The 19,662-nt window shown below is 28.4% G+C and overlaps 1 protein-coding gene across 2 annotated transcripts in view; it reads right to left on the bottom strand.

Annotated features, from left to right (window-relative positions):
• The window catches only part of LOC100206064 (EF-hand calcium-binding domain-containing protein 4B), a 38,318-nt gene extending 33,050 nt beyond the window's left edge, over positions 1 to 5,268 (bottom strand). The window contains exons 1-2 of one of the 2 annotated variants that reach the window (XM_065795580.1): positions 4,854 to 5,170; positions 899 to 1,106 (exon numbers count right to left, since the gene is read on the bottom strand). The gene's annotated coding sequence lies outside the window, so the exon portion shown is untranslated. Of the gene's footprint in view, positions 1 to 898; positions 1,107 to 4,853 lie in introns of both variants that reach the window. The other variant, XM_065795579.1, reaches the window with a different exon arrangement.
• Between the last annotated feature and the right edge of the window lie 14,394 nt (positions 5,269 to 19,662).

Here is a 19,662-nt window from a genome sequence, read left to right as displayed (position 1 = left end):
CCTCGAACCACACTTGTGTGTAATTTAAAATGAAAACCCATTACTTAGGTACGAAATCCTAAAATTAATTTGTCATTAAGAGCGCAAGAATTACCAATGGTGTTATTATCAACAGTGTCATCGTTAATGGTGTCATCATCAGTGAGATTAGTAGGATTATTTACTACTCTTGTGGATGGTACTCCGTTTCTTTCTGCATGCTTTTTCTTTATATATATATATATATATATTAGGGTGTCTCAAAAACACACTTTTTTAAAAATTTCAATGTGCTGATCCCCATTCTATAGGTCCTAAATAGCTACCAAAATCTTTTTTTTTATTTTTTAATGACTAGAAGTGATAGATGTAAATTCTGAGTTTTACGGTTTTGTACACTTATGTGTATTTACTAACAAACAGCGCTATCTAGTATTTCAATGTTTTAATATGATGTAATAATTAGTACACAAATAATTCCCATAGGATATTATTAAAGAATAGGATCATTCCCTATGAACATTGTTAGAGATTGATATTTTTCCCTCTGGACAATATTATTAGTTCGTATAATTCCCCATGGATTGGTTCACAAATAACTCCATTTAGAAATTTTTTTTGAAGGAAAAAATTTCTAAATGGAATTATTTGTGCACGAAGGAATTCTAATTTGTGCACAAAGAAATTCTCGTGTAAACGGTTATAAAAGCCGTAACGGTAAACTTAGATAAAATATTATACGAGAGGGAATAACGACTTCATAGATTTTTGATGCAAGTGTAACATTTAGTATAAATTTAGTTAAAAAACTGATTATTTCGAAATTCATATAAAAATGGGTAGAACAGCTAAAAAAAAGAAGATCGTAGGACAGAATAAGATAAAACGGAAAAATACAGAAAGGTTGAGGTATATTTACCTATTGAAGTACCCACTGAGGGAGTTACCTCAGAGACAGCTTCCATCTAATGGTGATATTCTTAGATACTATCAATTTATCCTTCGCGAGTCACAAGTTAAATACAAACCCACTTCTACTAATGTTGGTTGCAAATTGAAATCGAAATCCAATGATCTTGTTTGTGAAAATGGTGTTTGTACAGATCCTGATAGTTCTTGCTTGGTATCTAGGATTAAAAAAATTTGGGATAATGCTGGGTTTGGCAAGAAATTTGTGATTTGTGGGTACAATTTAAAGACTAAAATCATTAAACTTAATTTAAAATACAAGAAATTGATTAAATTGTCTTCTCTAAACTGGAACAGCAGTCTTGATAAGCAATCAAAGTTAGAGAAAGATTTTCTCACAGAATCCTATCAGCTTTTTGACATCTCGACTAAAAATTTTAAAAAAGATATTCTTGCTGATAGATTGAGAACAGATGATGCCAAGCTGGAAGATATAAAGTAAGTTCATTAAATAACACTTTTTTTAGTAGTGAGATTTTTTTTCCAATTAAAAGTAACTTAAGTAATAGCATATTATTTCCTTTAAAATATTTACGTTTAACTCTTTACATGGTTTGGTCATCTTCCAAGAAAAACTAGAACAATTATTAATTTATTTATAAATGGCTTAATAGATTTAAATATTTCTTAGTTTTTATGAAGACCAGAAGTTACATAGGAAAGGATATACGGAAACAAAAGTCGATGAAGACTACAGTAGAAGAGTACTTGATGCAAACAGGAGAAAGAACAAGCTAGATAAGCTGAGAGAGAAAGAATTAGAGAGACAGAAAAACTTAAAAGATATCAATGATGTTTTGTTGTCACATGACAACAAAACATCATTGTTTACTGGTGAGAAAACTAAAGGTCCAAGAAGAGCTCTTTATGTCAAGCTAAAGAACAAGTGGCCTGAAATCTGTGAGAAAGTGAATGAAGTCAAAAATTTATGTAAATCGGACTGGCAAAGAGATGATCTGAAGATTGGCTCTGTTCTTCGCACTGTTGCAGAGGAAGCTAAGACATTTTTGACTAATGCAGCTACTGATATAGTGTTTTCAAGGAATGATTATGGTATAGTTTGTAAGCTTGCCTCCTTCTTCCTTGGAGTGGAAGTACAAGATTTTAAGTTCCATCAACCTGGCGCCTGCCATGAGGCAAGGTTTTTAGCAGATGCGATCTACATCCTGACTCTTTATATGACTAAAGATATCAGTAATATCTTGACAGAAAAAGAAGTGCTGCAGTTGAAGGATGCAAGTTTGTTCATTGCAATTTGCTATGTTCCATGGTTTTAAAAAGTTTTTTAAGGATTTCTGGCTCCCTACAATGATTTGAAAGCTATCCAGACAGCCTATGCATTGAGAAAAGTTAGTAAGAATATTGGAAATGCTTTGCTTCTCAGCATGGGACGCCATACGTGGTACTTAACTCCGCAACTCTGTGTTTTGTCCTTTGGGGATAAAGAAGTTCCTTCTGAAACAAAGCTAAGAATGCTTTTAGCTCTGATTGAGTTTGAAGAGCCAAGTGAATTTCAGCGTTGTAAACCATCAAATGTACAAATTGAAGAGACCACAGAGCTACCTGAGTTGATTTCCGAGCAAAGCTACCTTCTCTTCAAATATTTTAAAATATCAAGAGCAAGTATAAAAGAATGGCTTAATAATAGTCTTAATAATATAGATGTTTTTAACCATCTCAGTTGCTAGATTTTATTGCATGGATCAAAAACATATCTGTTGTAAATGATGGTGCAGAAAGAAACATTAAGCTCATTAAAGATTTTCTTTCAGCTACTAGAGATGAAGATCACCTTCAAAATGTACTTTTTGTAGTTAAAAAGTCTAGAAAAAACTTGACTAAGACTATCACTAAAAAGGAGCTTGGGAACTGTTCAAAAAGTTGTATTTTTTGAGAAATATTTCACCGCAATAAAATCTTAAATTTGCTAATAAATATTAGTTTTTATGTATTTTTTTTTGTATTTTCATATTTATAAATATAATCTATCAAGTTAAATAGTAGAAAACAATTGGAAATGATTTATACGCATCTAATTGTTTTGTTTTCATTTTCTAAAATGTGTTTTCTATTAATGTTAAGCTAGCTTAACATTAAAACAGTAAAACTCAGATTTTACATCTAGCACTTCCTGTCAAAATAAAACCGTCAAATTTTTTTTAGTACTTATTTAGGTCACATAGAATGGGAATCAGTAGAGAGCTTTTTTTTTTTTTTTTTTTGGGACACCCTAATATATATATATATATATATTTTTTTATTTCTACATGCTTTTTTCCATTTTTTCCACAATGACACTAAAAAAAAAATTTTAAGTGAAAAAAATTTTTTTGAAAGTCGTAACTCTGAAAAAAAAGAAATGTGTTGTTATTTGTATGTTAATTATAAACGTCTAGATATACAATGATATAGATTTAAAAAACTTACAAGATGAATGATCCGACCTTGGAGCCAGATTTTATAGGCGTATAGCAGTTTATAAAATAAAAGCAATTATTCTCAAGAAAAATCCATAAACTCTCTAGAAAATTTTTTTTTTACTATTTAGAGGTGGTTCAAATAATAAATGAATCCTCTTCCCCTTACTTTTATAAACTAAAATAGTTTTTTGTTGCACAAGTCTGCAGTTAACCTCTTAGTCTATCAAATATTATTTGAACAGCCCCTTTGATATAAATATTTCAAAATTTTGAATTTTTTACAATTATTATACATTTGTTACATAGATCTTTATCTATGGTTTTTGATATAAATAATTCTACAAATACTTAATAATATAAATATTTTTATTTTTATGTTTTTGTATAAATCATTCTTGTTTTTTTTTGTAGATTTAGTGTCTTTTTTCGATATTGGATGTCAAATTTTTTTGATATTATATATTTATATATTATAGAAATAAGTTAAGTTAAGAAATAAAACAATTTTTTTTAGTTGTTATAGGTGCTCCAAGAAGTCCTAACACAGTCTTATCACAGAGCACCGAGGAATGGTATTTAACCATGAAGTTCACGTCTTCTTACTTATAAATAATGAGTATATGGCCAGAGTAGGCCATTAATTGCTGAATCATGGACTTTTAGTTCTGAAGCTAGAATTCTAACAATTACACTAAGTTCGTGTGGGTGTATTTTAAAACTTTGAGACTGACTATTTATAAATAATATTTTCAAATTAAATTAATTTCTTTTTTACAATAAACCAGCTTTACTGAATAATTTGCTATATTACAAGTTATCAATTTTTTTGTAGTATTAGACAATATTAGCATACTGTGCAAACATTAATTTTCAGGCATGCACTTTCATTTTTTTTCGTAATAGATGTTCTTTTATTTTTTTTATTTTTAAAGTTTAATATCTTTAAAATATAAGTTTAAAAATTTCATTACATATTTTATTTATACTGTCAGTTATTATTATTATTTTTTTTCAATATATTTCATATAGTCCATTCTAGGTTTTTTACATTAAAAACACTCAAACGCATCACAAAATTTTGTTTGCTCATTAGTTTATTTCTAATCATGTTCGGATATTTAGGTATAAAGTTTTTTTTTTAGTTACTTAGGTTTGAAGCAGGACTTCATTATCAAGGGTGTTGACAAGGGTGATGACAAGATCTAAAGCCTAAAGCAAATTCAAACTTGCTTAATTAAAAATCGTGTTTCTTGGAGACTAGAAACAACAATTTTTTTAAGTTTAACACCTCGCCTTAAACGCGCAACTAAAATAGGTTTTTTTAACATCAAATATACTTTAAATATACTTTAAACAACCATCAAATTTCATTTAGTAATCTCTCTCTGTTTGAAAATTACGACTAATAATGTTAAAAAATTATTAGATGAATTAAAAAGATGACCTTAAATTTAGGGATTTAAATTTACTGATTTAAAAATTTACCTTGAAACCGAAAAAATTTGTCTTCTTTTAGTTATACACTTCTTCAGTTAGTTAGCTGAAAAAATTCTAAACACGACATACTTATTGAATAAAATTCTTCTTGCATTTTCTTCTAAAATCTGTGTGGTCTTCTTTAAAATATCTTTTAAAAGAATTTGAACGTTCATTTAAAAGTACTCGTCTATTAATTTTACTCGTTTACTTCTTCTGATTTAATAGCAATGTAGTTATGAATTCCTTTTAAGTAATAGAAGATGTATATTCTATAAAGTTTTAAACGGTACACACATTTTTTTCTGATTGACTATACATAAGTTGTTCAAAAGAGTAGAAGAGATATTCAAAGAGATTAATTGATAATCGGTATCTAGAGTTACAAATTGCCGCCTAATCTATTCCATGTCAGTTCTTATTTAAGTATTTGCAATACTTTTGTATAAAATAATATAGGTTCGTTTTCTTTCAAACATAAATAATATAAATTAATTAACATTGATTTGGATAAATAAATCAACGGAATACACGATTTAAAGTTTTGATGCACTATTTAAAAAATCATAAAAAACGTTAAAAGCTTTTGATACAAAAAATCTTTTTTTTTGTAATTAATACTTTTATATGATTAAAGTATAAACAAGTTACTTAATTTTTTAACTAAGTTGTTTAGTTTTGTATCATTTAATGTTTGCATACGAATCAAATTTAATCATATGTAACCTAGGTAAACCACAGAGTTTAAACCTTTAGGACTAACCATAACGTTTAAACCTTGAGGCCAATCATATGTAACTAAATTTAATCATATGTAACCCTAACTATAGAAACGTTTTTAAAACACAAGCCTAGTTAGGCACTGTAACAACAAACTGCTGAAACCTGTCGAAGATCTTTACTGCACTCACATTTAGGCAGGAGGCCGAGGAGCAAAAGTTTTTGGGTATTTTTGTATCTAGGCTTCCATTGACGTAATTTTTTGAAGACAATCTTGTTTGACATAGACATGAAGATTTTTAAGTTTGGATCTTCCTGAGAGTGTCATATATAAAATATCAAAATATTTTGTCAGCGCCTTTGTATTTATGTAATCAAATTTTTGAATATTTTTGAATATATTTATATTAAAGGTTTTAGACCTATCATATACATTATAATATTGTCAATTAAGTCAAATTAAGCCTTTTCCTAAACAACTCAACAAGATATTTTGAATTTCAGTTGTTCTTGTAAACCTTCGCTTTTAAATTTCCTCCAAAAATCTTTTGTTAGACTAGCTTCTGACAAATTTTCTGAATTCATAATTTTTGGGATATATAGTAGGGAAGACCGGGGCTAGTTGCAACACATTTTACCCTTTTAAATTTGATGTAACTTACCCCGTAGACGTCATGATCACTTTAATTAACGTATCTAAGTAAAACATTTTATTATTTTATTAGTATGGCAACCTTGTGCAAAATGGGGTACTGGGGCAAAACGGTTTTTTGAAAAAAGACCTTGTTCTGAGTGTGTGAACAACTAAATAGTGATTGGATTGAATCATCATGTGACAAAAGCCACTATAAATTGCATTATAGAAGTTGCAGAAATGACGCTGTAACTCATAAGAGTTAAAACAGAAATTACGTAAAATTTCAGCCTATAACAGCCAAAAAATTTAACAAGGATTAAAAACAATATACAAGATCTGAGATTTGAGGTTAAAACTTAAAGTATTCATTAATGTGGTTCTTAAATTGATTTACGTTTGTTGACTCGATGATTTCTTGTGATACAACTTCAGTAATTTACAACTCTATTAGTGAAAATTTTTTGTCTGATTGTGTTAAACTTGTAGTTATTTTGTGTTTTTATTGACTCTTTATGCATTTTTAATTTATGACTTCTTGCTCGACTATTAGTATTAAAATAATCAATTCGGCTATGCAAATTTATTTTGTCAATTCGTCTTACTAGTTTAATTATTCGTCTTATTATTTGTATTAATTTTAAAATTTTAGCACAGTTTGTCTTGACTAAGTAAATATGACTTAAAATGAACTTCGATGTAATTTAACCGTGTCATATTATTTAATGCAGAATTTTATTATTTCATGCCATTTGCTGAAGTTCATATTGCACTTAACTAATATAGAACTGGGTATTATTAAAACTTTTGATTTCTGAAATGTTTGAACTTTTCTTAGATAGGGCACTGTTTTTAACAATATACCACCAATGGGGTGGTATATTGTTAAAACAGTTGGGGCATAATAGGGTAATTATATATGATTTTATATGATAGGGTAATTATATATGATGTTATTGGGGCATAATAGGGTAATTATATATGACATTTTTTATGAAAACAAAATAATTTTTTATCCTGATTATTTGTGCTCCAAATGACATATATCTTCCATTTATATTTTGAGTACATTGAGTATATATATATATATATATATATATATATATATATATATATATATATATATATATATATATATATATATATATATACATATATATATATATATATATATATATATATATATATATATATATATATATATATATATATGTATATATATATATATATATATATATATATATATATATATATATATATATATATATATATATATATATATATATGTATATATATATATATACATATATATATATATATACATATATATATATATATATATATATATATATATATATATATATATATATATATATATATATATATATATATATATATATATATATACGCAAGTGTTTATATATGAATAAAGAAAACATCTTTATATTATCATCTATAATATTGTATACTTAAAAGAGTGCTCAATAGATAAATGTTACTGTTACCCCCAGTACCAGGAAATAGCTAAATGCTAATGCTTATAATATAATTTAATATTGTAACTGTGAGTTTCAAGTTTAATTTTGCTACAATTTGTTTATTGGACGTTAAAGTTTATATTTGTATTTTAAATCGTTACGGGACGGAAATGGATCAGTAGTTACATTAAAAATATTATTAATTTGTTTTTAGTTAGCTAATTTAGTTAACATTTATATATATATATATATATATATATATATATATATATATATATATATATATATATATATATATATATATATATATATATATATATATATATATATATTTTAGGGTAATAACTTTTTTTTAACCCCATACTCCTGTACTGTAGTTTGATGAACTTTTACTAAAAAAGCATGAAATGAACTATTATTTGCATATCTTTTGAAAAAAGTTCACCCCGCAAATTGAAAAGTTAATTTTTAACTACGCAAACCGGTTTTTGGTGTCGTCACCATTGAAATTTATTTAAATTCAGTTAAATATTTTAATGAGTATATATTTTTCAGTCAATGTATGTGCATCATAAAAACTGTCTCAAAGATTTTTTATTTGAAAAAAGTAGATCAGAATTGGAGGCTACATCAGCCACTCGTGTCATGTGCTTTAACCGAGTGGCTATGGATTCTCTTTTTTCTTTACTTGAAGATGTTGTGGATACAAACAAGCTACATGTTGGAAATATCTGGAATTGTGATGAAACAAGTATTTCTGCAGTTTCAAAATGTCTTTCTAAAACTGTTTTAACCAAAGGGAAGGGACGACTTGGTTCTTTCACTTCAATATTCAGTGGCCAAAATAAGATCTTCAATTCTGCTTATTTTAAATGGACATAAATCTCACACTAAAAGTATTGAATTGGTTAACTTTGCAAGAGAGAATGGTATTATTCTTCTGTTTTTGTCTGCTCATTGCACACATTTAATGCAGCCCTTAAGTTTGACTTTTATAAAGCTTGTACTATGACATCAGTTTTAGAAAATGGTTGAGTACTTACTATGACCACAATATTAGGAAATGGTTGAGAACAAATTCTGGGCACGTGGTCACTCAATTTTAAACAGTTTCACTTTTTCAGCTTAACAGCCAGCTTACCTGGAAGCTGCCACAATGGATAATGCCATAAACGGTTTTTAAAAAGCAGGCATATGACCAGTTAAAAATAATGTTTTTCCAAAGCAAGTTTTCTGTCATCAGAAACTACTGATATTAACTTCATTGAAATAAACCTAATGCTGGTACATGCAACATGACTGTTACTAGCCACCTCTTTTGTCAGCAATCCTCTGTACCAGTGATCTAATGGTACCTACAACCCAAATATCTGCATTGAGCAGCAGTATGAATATTTCTAACGTCCATACAATTGCTTCTACAAGCCAATCATCTAATTTTACCAGCATAATGGCCACTTCTTCCAACATTTTAACCACTTCTACAAGCAATGTTAATACCACATCATTTCAATATGTATCTCCAAGGTGCATCATTCCAATACCAAAGCAGTCATTGCAAAAGAGACTATCAAGACTAGAGGCGATTTTACGGAGGATAGGGAGGAAGGTGTGTGTGCGTGTGTGTGTGTGTGTTTCACTCCCTCCTCCCTCAAAGAAGATGGTTTTCAAGTTATAGTTGGTTTTTTTTACGAATTTAGTTGGCTAGTCGGGTATTTGATACAATTCAGTCGGGTAAATTATAGTTTTGAGGACCTTTTTTTTTCGTTTATAGAAACCAGTCGGTACTTTTTAAGGATTCAAAGAGGATTCTAAAAAGAGGAAAATGGTAAAAAAGTTCGAGGAAAATACTTTTGGTTTTTTGTAGTGATTGCCACAGCTGAGTACATTACTTGTGTGCTGGTTTAGAAGTAAAAGATAAAAGGCTAAGTTTTACTTGTGAATTATGTATTGAATAAAGTCTACAACATATGTTATTGCTAGATTGTATACCTCATTTTCCCCCAAGAATAGAGCAAAATGTTTTTTTTTCAAAGATTTTCAAATGCTAAATAATTTTTTTTATTTAATGTTATTGACTTTTTATTTGTTAGATAGTTTGTGTTGTTTTCTTTCATTTAAAAAATTGTTCTGATTTTAACTATTTTTGACAGTTTTTTGATAACTTTTCCTTAAGTACCCCATTATACCCTAGTTTCCCCTATAGTTTTTTTTTTTAACTGACGTAATTGTAATTAGTATTTTGAGCTGACGTTTTATAATGTAAAAATGTTTGGAAACAGTAGTTTAAAACACAACCTTTGAATGGTATTCTTTCAACTTACCCCTGTTGCAACTTGCTTCGGTCTCTCCAATATTCTGGTCTTTTGAAAATTTAGTTAACTTGGAAAGCATAATGAGCGGATGCTTAGGCTTGCGGATGCTAGCGTATGCTTAGGCAGGCCAAAACACAAAACCATCAGTACTATACTTTTTTTTAATAAATTGAAGAAGTTTTTCATTTAGAATTTCACAATAAACGTCTTGGTTGATTGCGTTTCCAGATTTGCGAAAGAAAGGTTTTGTCTTTTTTTTTAGTGATATTTTTTCTTTGAAATAGTATTAACAATATACGATGTATTATTGAAGTCGTCGGTGTAGAAATTCGCATTGTCTGCCTAATCAGCATGGCTCATTTAAAGAACAATTCATAATCGATTAAATAATTGCAATTTTTATAACGCTTCAAAAGTCGAGATTTTTTATTTATTTTTTCTTTATTTTATATTACTACGCATTTTTAACAACTTGTTAATACAAGTTGAGTATCCAAATTTACTAGCCGCTGCTCTTTGGAATGTCCTGATTTATGATTGAATATATTTTTTAGTCTTTCGTTAATTTTTGGTGCTTTTTTTCTGTATGATTAATGGCAATTTTTCTTTTTAATGTATCAGTTTCTTTCACTTGAATGATTTAACAGTATATACTACGTTTTGAGGCTTAGGATCCAATAAAACATTTGCAACTTCATTTTTTCCATTTCAGGATTCTGAGCAATAAAGTTGTACAACTTAATTAATAGTCTAGTACTTTTTTATTTCTTGTAATTTCAGAAAAAAGAAAACTTGTAATAATATTTATTAAATTTTATAATAAAATTTCAAAACTTTATTTTGAGTAATTTACAATGTGTATAGAGTGTGTAATAATGAAATTATATCAGCTTTTGCATTTGTAACAAAACGTAGTATACCCTTTATATAATATGTACATAATCTCAAAACAAAATTATTCTGAAGTAATGTAAAATAAAGTTTATTTAAGTATCTATACTAATAAAACCTTTAATGAAACTAAAGTTTTTATTTAACTTTAATATAACCTTCATATATTTATAGAATAGTTATATAAAGTGGAATAGAACAAAAGTTAAAAAAAAATAAAATAAAATAAAAGTCAAATTTAGTATTTTTTTTGTGTGTGTGTGTTTACAATAATGTTTTTATTATTTTTGAAAAAATCCAAAACAGTTAGAGCAGAATTAACATTAGTTGTCCTAAGGTATTGTCACAGCGTTTAACAAGACTTTATCACACAACAAAAAACTAAGAACTCAAATACTAACTAAAAGTACTTACGCTCTGCAGCCTGTACTTGATGTAAACAAATTCTTCTTTAAAAAAAGGAAAAGGAAGAAAACAAGTAAATGCCATATAATAGTCAGTTGCGTAACTATTGCTTAACTATTACGTAACTATTGCGTAAACGATTGTTGCTGGTTTAATCAAAATAAAGTTTGCTTCATTTATCAATAATTGCAATTTTAGCAACAAAATAGAGGAGATTAACTATCAATATTAAAAGCAACTTTCTGGGAAGGTGCTTTAAATCTTACAAGTAAACATTTTTAAAACATAGTCCTGTTTTAACTTTGTTGAGAAAACTATTACGTTTTAATCTAATTTAGGGATTTCTTTAAAAAAAACTCAAACAGCTTTTTCTGGAACTTGAAGAGATTGCAAACACGCAAACCGTAGTTAATAGAGTTTAGTCTATTAACTATGGTTTTATTATATTTATTTTATCCTAAAAAGTCTTATCCAAGGTGGATTAAAAATCATGTCTCAGCGGATGGTTTAAAAGCAAGATAAAAAGCTGAGTGGTTTTAGCCTAAATCTGAATCAGATAAGGTGATTTGAAAGATACTTAGGTTAGATAGTTAGGTATTATACACTTGCTGTTGAAAAAACTTGCTTTTCTGCATTAATATTTTGCTATTGGGGGCTGTTCAAATAATACGGGATTTTTTTGTCGTTTTTCTATCACCCCCCTCCCATATGTGACATTTTTTGGCATTTTGAATAACCCCCCCTCCCTGTGTGACGTGACAAAAACAAAAAATTTTTATAAGTGTATATTTTAATTGTAATAAGTGCTAGTAAATTTACCGATATTTTAAAAAACCGGTAATTCGGTAAAAAAAAAATTTTCTTTGTATTTTAGCGTAAACATAAACAAACATAAACATAAAGAAAACTTCATTTTTACAATAAAAATAATTAATATAGTCAATTCTTTTCAAGGAGCATAAATTGTTTATTGAAGTAAGCTCTTAAAAAACACATTACATTTAATGTTTCGTCGTTTAAACTTGTTCTGTACCTTGTGCCAATTAAACCTGCTGCAGAAAAAGCTATTTCCGACTCTACACTGGTTGGGCGAACTGCTGAAATATACTTTTGGAGTTTGGTTAAATATTTTCCTTTAATATTTTGTTCCTTGAAATACGCCATTTCTTTCTTGACTATATTTAAAAGACCGGATGTTGTCTTCGGATCACTAATCTCTTCGTGAGCAATAGTTATCATTTTTTTTTTAATTACTAAATCAAGTTTTTCCTTCATTGACATTGCTTAACTTGATGTCGCCACTGCTGATAAAACCGTAGATTCACTAGTTGATTCAGTTTCATACACTTGCACAACTTCAGCTTCAGTAGTTTCGGAATCGTTTTTAAAAAATTGTTGAATGATTTCTACAATATTTTTTTCCATAACCTTTCCATAATTTACTTGTTGTATTAAACACGCCATAATTATTTTCATTATTTAAAGCTGTACGTGGACATGGTTCATGAAGATATGAATATATATCAGAATATACGGTTCTTCTCTCATTTATTCGAAATATTAAATCTTGTTTCAATTCATTACTTAAGAAATTATTTTGGTTACTTAGTTCATCCAACATGAACCTAATTGTCAAATCTGCAACATATAGATTCGTGTCCCTTGAAAAGAGAGCTTCCACAGCTACTTTAACAGGTTGCAAAGCCATTATTATATTTGATACAACATTGAGATCATTTTCTGATAAATCTATATCGGATTTGATATCGATTAGACTCTTACGAACACAATTTTTAATCTCATAAATTCTTTCCAACATTATCAACATACTGCTCCACCGTGTTTTTGTGTCAAGGATTAGCGTAAGTTCTTTTTTAAAGTCATCCTTAACATGTTTTTGGAGGATGTCATTTTTTGTTGGTGATCTACGGAACATTACAACAAATTTTCGAATTTTCGTTATTATTGGACCTATACTTTCATGTTGAATTGATGAATCAGTAGTTGATGTATCCTCAATAACGTCAAAAACCCCAATATCTTCCATTACATCGTCCTCTTCATCTTCACCATGTTCAAATTCAGTAATAGCCACTTCTTGATTTTCTACGGAAATATTATCCGAAACAGATCTTTTATACAGCACCTTAATTATTGATAACTGGATGCCGTGGGCTAAACAAAGTTGATGATTTACGTTCAGTAATCTGCCTACCTTTTTTATTACGGCCGCCCCATCCGTAGTAATGGAAATTATATTTTCTATTGCAATACTAAATTCTTTAAGTGTATTTTGAAGATACGTTATACATTTTTCAGCAGGCATCGATCCTTTAATCCTAACCAATCCGAGATTCCAAAATACATATTATCATACGAGTGGACATTCACATTCATAAACCTTCAATTTTTGAGAGATGTCCATTCATTGAAAGTCAAGCTGAATAATTCACCACGGGCTATTCTTTCTGATAATTCTGTAACGATTTGTTTTCGGATTTTGTCACCGTACTGCAACACCATTTTCTTAATTGTTTTTGGAGACTTTGGGCAATCATATCCTTTGGATTTAAATAATTGCTGAAGATCGTATGATGTGCAAATCTTTTTAAATGATAAACAATCTCGTGCTGTCAGTCGTGCTAAAACAGCTGGAAATGAGTCATCAATCGTTTTAATAATGTTGAAATAATCAGAAATTTTTTATTTAGAATTTGTATCATTCGTAACGGAAGTTGTGGTATTGGTATTAGAACAGCTAGCTTCTGCATCATCATGTTGAACTTTTTTTAGCAGATAATTTTATGTTTTCTGATAAGGTGATTGTGCAAACCACTTGTGCTGCCGCCAGAGCATTTTATATTTTTTTTGCATACATTGCATATAGCTGAATCGCCAGCTTTTGTACGTAGAAAATGATTCCACAATTGATTTTGTCCGGATCCAGTAGACATCATAGATAAGCCTATTTTTTTTAAAAAAATTCAATATGTAAATTTTGGAACACAATACAAATATATTTTATAATATAATTTTAAAGACTTTTTGTGAAATACTTACTCAACACAATAAAAATATAAAATATTCGCTTTATTTTCAAAGTTATGTTTTGTGTTTATTTTCAATTTTTTTTTATCATACTTAATAATTTTATCATCCAGTGCAAAAAACCAAATAATTTAAAAAAAACTCACTAACGCACTATTTAAATTAAATAAAATGTCACCTGTAACTGTAACCAGATGGGACGCGAGCACAAAATGAACTGAATGTAATTATAAATAAACTACATAAACAAATCCTAATTGTATGTAAATATTTTTCTTTCTCTATTAAAAAACGAAAATTTAAGAAAAATCAATCAAGTAGGCTGTATTTTTTTTTAAGAAACGCATATGGTAATATTGTAAGAAAACAAAATTCTTTTCCATTATAAAGTTCTTAATTTTTTGCGATTTCAACTGTTTTTTTATATGTAAAAAAGTTAGCTTTTTTTGTAGAAATTTTCTTTTTAGTTAGAAAAAATACAACTAATAATTTATTCAGAATTTCCATAAAATTTTACCGAATTACCGGTAAATTATTTGAAAATTACCGGTAAATTTAAACATAATTTTTAACCAATTTACCGGTAAACCGGTTTACCGGTTTTGCTAGCCCTAATTGTAATAGTTTATTTTTATAAAAAAATACAATTGATGTATATCTGTCTAAAAACTAAATTTGTTCCCAAATTGGACTTTGACCCTCAAATATTGGAGTTCCATGTTCTTCAATAATTTTTGAAGGCCAGTTGAGGTCACTCAATTGTTTCTTTGTCCGAATTTAAAAAGACACACATGAGTTCAGATAGACGTTGAGCAACTGGGCGCTGAGGTCTAATTTTTTGAATCTCATTCAATTATCCAATACTTGAGCAAACTGTTTTGTGTTGTTTCATTGACTTGATAGTTGCAAAATATAAACTGCAATTGGTACAAATTCTTTTTGGTAAGGATTTTTGAATGCTTGGACATCAATAGTCGTATGGCAATCCATTGGGATACTTTTTTGTTACTGTCGTGGGCAAAATTGTTTTTCAAAGTGATAAATTTAAAAAGAGAGATGCAAAGTTGTTCTTTGTATTATTGCATTCAAGAACATCTTCTCCTTGGAACAAAGAAATTGGTGGTGGAAGAAAACCAGTTAGAATAAGATGAAACAGTGAGCTGCAACGATGACCACAGCATTTTGATTATTACATTTTACAATTTAAAGGAAGTATTGATTTTCTCTGACATGTTTAGCATCCCACTCTGCTCCCAAATTTTTTAACTGTTCATATTTTTCACTGTTTGGTTTTATGTACTCGGCTTTAGTTTCAAATCCATCAATGACTGTGCTAGACCAAATTTGTGCAAGAACTTCATCTGCTTTGGCAAAGTTTAACTTCTCTATAACTCTGTCTGTTGTTTCTCCTCTTGAATTAAGATGGCTTCCAAAATGATCAAATGGAAGTATAATTCCTGCTAGGTCATGGCTAAGCGGAGCCATTCTTCTCTCTACCCTGTTAAAGGCACTTCTGCCAAGAGCATTAGAGGCCACAAACATTCCATCAAGGTCATGCTCTTTGAAATAAGTCTTGGCACAATGAATTGTTTTTTCATATCTAGGATTTTCATCTAGCCCACCATCAACAGTTATAATCATGACTGGTTTGCTAACTCCATCTTCAGTAAATAAGCTGCTTTTAAATGCAGGAAGACGGTTTATTCTGTTCATGTCTTCTAAGTGACTAAGTGCTGTTGATGAATCATGTTTTGCATTTCAGATTGCTATGTGTTAGGCCAGAGTATGTGACTGTTAGTTTTTCCATGAAATCCTTAATAATTTCTATGGCTACAATTACTGAAGTAATAAGTTTGTGTTTAGTAGCAATTACAAAATCATGATCAGCTGAAGTTACCTTGTACTCCATATGCATCATCATTGGTGCTTGTTTGCTTGCAGCTGTCAATCCAATTGGTATTCTGGCTTTATCATCCTGGGAGTAAAACGTCACTTCTTTAGGACCCAAAACTGCCGCAAGTTCTTCATGGACACTAATGGATGATTTGGCAAATTTTGTGTCTGCATGATATTTATGCTCAGAATTTTGTGCTCTTATTAACCGGACAGGTACAGTTTTAACATGTCTTTTTCCTTCTGTGCTCAATGATCTGCTTGGAAGTAATCTTAAGTAAACTCCTGACCTCGAGAGATTATAACCATGATTTTTCAATTCTTTAACCAAGTCATTTAATGTTTTTACAGTTCGAACCATTTCAGTTCTTCTCCTATCATCAGAAGCAGACCATTTCATGGCAATATCTACAATTGCTTTTATTAAACTGTCCTGATCACAGGTTAGCGGTCGACCTTTTGATACTGAATTTTTAATTCCACACAACTTTTTTCTAATATCTGGATCTAATGCTTCTATAGCTTTTTTTCTTTTTAGTCTAGTTGCTGTCTGGCGTTCAGTGGCTTTTTGACGAAGTACAAGATCTCGGTTAATTTCTACCAAAAGTTTTTGCTTTATCCCTAGTATATGGTAGTCTTCTTGTGACAGCAATTTGCAATTTCTTTTTTCAGTGAGATATGCAATATCTTTTTGTAAAATAAAAATTTCATTTTTTAACTGATCTTGTTTCGGGGTTTGTTTTGTTAAAACTTTTGAGAAATTTTCTTTTTCATACTCTTCACTTGTTGTAATTGATGGGGTCGCGTCAGTCACGCCATCAAAAGTGATTTTAGATTCAATCACACGTTTTTTTGGTGTATTCGGTACTTGGTTTGGTAATATTGTCATGTAAGATAAAATACCAACTTTATTTCGGAGTTTAATTTGTTTTAGCTCTTTTAATTTTTTTTCAACTTCTACATTTAATTCGGATAATGTTTTGCTCTTTATTTTAATCTCAGACCAGACTTTATTGTTTCTTCTTGAGACTTTTGCTTTGGTTTGTTTGCAAATGCTTTTAAATATCCTTCATAAATTGATTTGTAAAGTTTTTCTTTTTCACTAGACATTTTTAATCTATAACAACATCAACAACAAGAAATTAATTTTCCTTATAATCATTACGATAAATAAGTATATAGTAAAGATAGTTTTAATAATAGCATTAATAATTGTACTACTATTACTAAAATGTTATATCATAGTAACTAAATAACTTAATATGTAATAAAAATGATAACGTAACTAAAGTAGTTCGACAAATTTATTATAATAGAGTGACACAAAACATTAAAAGTAATAACAAAAATAACATTAAAAATTAAAGTATTGTAAAACTAAAATATTTAAAGATCAGATGACGCTCAAGAATAATATTTATGTTTAAAGATCAAATTTTAAACAACTATTAATACAAAAATTTTTAGTATATTTATACAAATATTCGTTAAAAAAGAAAATTAGATTTTTAACGTTAACATAAATTGCTTTTAAATAATCGCCCACTATCTGGTTTTTTTATGTTTGTAGAATCAAAATTTCTTTTTATGTCTGCGATTACTATAAGTAACTTAAAAAAAAGCTAATTTAAATTTTTTATTTTCATTTTTTATGACTTCGTTAAACAATAAACGCTAGCTACTTGTAAAGTCGTTGCATAACATTTTTCTTGAAAATTTTCGTATTATATATAATTATCTCGGAGTTTGCAATTTTAAAAAATTACGCAGTGATAAAAAATTTAATTTAAAAAGTTATTTAAGTTATGTGATATTTGGTGACACTTTCCAATACCCACTCCTCCCCCCCCCCCCCCCCCCCCATAAGACTGTCACGTATTATTTGAACAGCCCCTTGCCAGAATAACTGAAAACAAAAAAGTGCTATCAAATCATACTCCAATTAAATTACGGAGAATTTCTCCTAACACTAATCCTATCGTTGCCCCATCCCAACCCTCAGTCAATGTATCATCACTTCTTTGAATTTTTTCGTTAATAAAAAGATATTCGCTAATTGGGAATTGCTTTTTTAAAAAAGAGAGTGTTGTAGTAAGCCATTAACAGCTTCTGAAGTAAGCTATTTATAGCTTCATTAATACTTTAATTATCGAACTTTGCGTTAAAATGTTGCAACATTTAACGCAATTGCAATTTAATTAAATTGTAAATTATTTTATTATTTATGAATTAATTTAGTTTGTTTTAATTTATTTAGATATAAATAAATAAGAAATTGTTTATTATTTATATTATTTATATTTCTATTTTTATATTATTTGAAGTTATAGTGAAGCTTTATTATTTTTTTATTAAAGTTAAAAAAAAACCATCTGAAAATGAGTTTGCATTCCTTAGCTACATTATTAAAGTACAAATTGTTAACGTTTATATATTTATATAAATGCATACTATTTTTTACAGCAACAACTTTTTAAAATTAAAAAAAAAAAAAATTGGATTGGACCACTACTAACTCTGACCCCCCCCCCCCCCATCCTTCAAATTACACATTGATTTAGTGGCCTAACTGCGCCAATGAAATCAATATGTATCGCGCATGATTTGAGAAATTGTAGTTAATTGTTTTTTTTAATGCAAATTTCATTAATGAAACAAATGGTATATTGATACCCAAATGACGTCCATTAGCTTATGTGGACATAAAATAATGGACGCACCTAATATATCCTGGTATTTGAATAATTGAAATTAAAAATTGTTATGTTTAAAGTAAAATTGATCAAAGCTATTGATAAGTTATCAAAAAATTTGGGGTTATTTAAAAAAAATTTTAGTGTCTCCTAAAACAGAAAAAACTTGTCGTATTTAAATGTTTTTCATGAGAACTAAAAAATTCAAAATTTTTTTATTTAACTCAAAGTAATCTATATTTAAAATTCATCATTTTTAAATATAGGTTGGTTTAGGTTAACGTAGCGTTTAAAGCTAATATTGGTCTAACATAACGTTTCAAGGTAACGAGTTTACTTAAAATGAACTAAAGCATCGGAAACTATAGTAACATACTTTTATAGATTCTTACGAAATTTATAGTTTGTTAAAAAGATGTTAAATTTTTTGTTCTACTTTATTTTTTGCTAAGTAACAGCATCTATATACTGGGGGTTATATTGAAAAAAATGTTTTTAATCGCAAAACGGAATAAAAAACTAGTGCTAAATAATTTTTATATTTTCTGAATGATTTGTTTTTATTATTATAAATTATTTTTTGTTATCATAAAATTTATATACAAATGTTTCTTATTTATTTTGTTTATGAAACTTTAAACGCATTAATTTGTTAAGTTAACAGTAAAAAATAAATTTAGTAGTTACAAGTTAAACCTCCTGTTAGGAAGATTATTCAACTTTATTATTTGATAATTAATA

This window comes from Hydra vulgaris, chromosome 04 (assembly GCF_038396675.1).
Source record: "Hydra vulgaris chromosome 04, alternate assembly HydraT2T_AEP".
Classification (NCBI taxonomy): Eukaryota; Metazoa; Cnidaria; class Hydrozoa; order Anthoathecata; family Hydridae; genus Hydra; species Hydra vulgaris.
The sequence above is the reverse complement of the archived record's forward strand: the minus strand, read 5'-3'. Positions and strand labels throughout refer to the sequence as shown.